Below are 1,796 nucleotides of genomic sequence, written 5' to 3' on the forward strand. Positions count from 1 at the left end.
ACTATTATCTTTGGGGCACTCTGAAAACAACAGTGTATGCTTCCACATTTAACACTAAGAGTTGCGGAAGCATATCCAAAATGCCATAAATATTTTAAAAAAATTGCCCTTAAGAACGGCAAAGGATGTCCTTTAACTTTCTTCGCTGAATTAAACTTTGTTGTAGATGGTCATTTTGAATAATAAGTTGTACTAGATTTAATAACATCAAATTTGTTACTTTTATCTCCAGAATTTTTTATTGTATTTGATTGTTTTTACGAATTATTTAAATAGTATTAGGCACGCTGTATATAACTTTAATTTGTTATATGTGTGTGTATTCCTATCGAAAAATTAAGTAACATGTGGTATATCTTATCGTAATAAACACTCATTAAGAATTGGCAGGTACAATGATTTAAAGTTCAAACCACTAGCACTTTGTTAAGTAGGTATTATAATATGGGTGGCAAAATAATGTAGACATTTAATCCAAAAACTTCCAAATGGTATCACCTGTCAAATAAAAAATAGTTGTCATTATTGCCCGAAAGAGAAAAAGTTATGTACGGATATTATCACCATACATCAATATTGTAGGAGTTGTAAGCTTCTGTTGCCTCTCCAAAAAACTTACTTCCCTAGAATTTTAGCATTAATGTTTCTTTCTTTTGCTATTCGTCAGGAGGAATTATGTCCCTATAACCGCATGTGAATAATTATTTGTATATTTATTTATTTATTTATTAAGGTACAGTATTCCACTGAATGTAATTACAGAATAGAAATTTCAGACATAAAATGTTAGTAATATACGAAGAAAAACACAAATACAAACGAAATGTAAAAATGTTATATAAAAATTAATATAAATATGTGATAAAGATATGTAATATTCATATAGGAACATCAGTGACATTACGCGTATGCATATATAGGGTATTCCAATTAAAACTTCCCAACTGGAAAATATCGGAATTAAAAAAAAACAATCAATACCTGGGACACGTCAATTTTCTTTTCAAGCAGGACACCTGATGGAGTAAGTTTTGATGTCTTGGAAGCTACCCCTTAGGCACGGGGTTAAAATACCCTTAAACTTTTAAATGGCACCCTATTTTGAGTGACACCTCATGTTAAAGCTTTTTCAATTCTGCTCAAGACAACATACGACTTTTTAATTTTGATTTGGATATGACAATAAAATCATCGCTTAAAGAATATAAATGTTATTTTTTTAAATTTTCAAATTGGTTTCCCTCCGCTTCTATACAATAATAAAATCTTTGCTCCACTTCCGGACGATCATTCTTCAACAATTCGCCGACGAAGCTCCTTAAGTGAGTTCAGTCGTATTGCATACATTTTCGACTTTAAATGTACCCGTAGAAAAAAGTCTAAGGGCGCAATTGAACCTCTGCGATCTATCCAGTGATTTAGAAAGTTCTGATTAAGAAAATCACGCACAGCTACAGCATATTGTGGTGGAGCACCATCCTGCTGAAACCACACAGCCTCTTCTTACAAAGCGTTGTCATTTTCCAATACTTCCACAATCATCGAGTAGATTTGGATACATGTTTCCGTCCAGATTTCCTGGTAGGAAGAAAGGCCCTATGAGGAAGATGGACCATTTCGAATTTAAAATGAAATTGAATGTAAAATCTGAAACAGCGCCCGATACGCACTGTGTTCTGGTAGTAGCTGTAGTCGCCCAGGTGTATCGAGTGTACGAAGTGGTCGGTTATACGTCAAATACTAACCTGGCGAGCTTTGCCGTCAATTAGAGAGCGCTTCCAAAAAACAAGTAAACA

Source organism: Anoplophora glabripennis, unplaced genomic scaffold, assembly GCF_000390285.2.
Source record: "Anoplophora glabripennis isolate ALB-LARVAE unplaced genomic scaffold, Agla_2.0 scaffold4092, whole genome shotgun sequence".
Lineage (NCBI taxonomy): Eukaryota > Metazoa > Arthropoda > Insecta > Coleoptera > Cerambycidae > Anoplophora > Anoplophora glabripennis.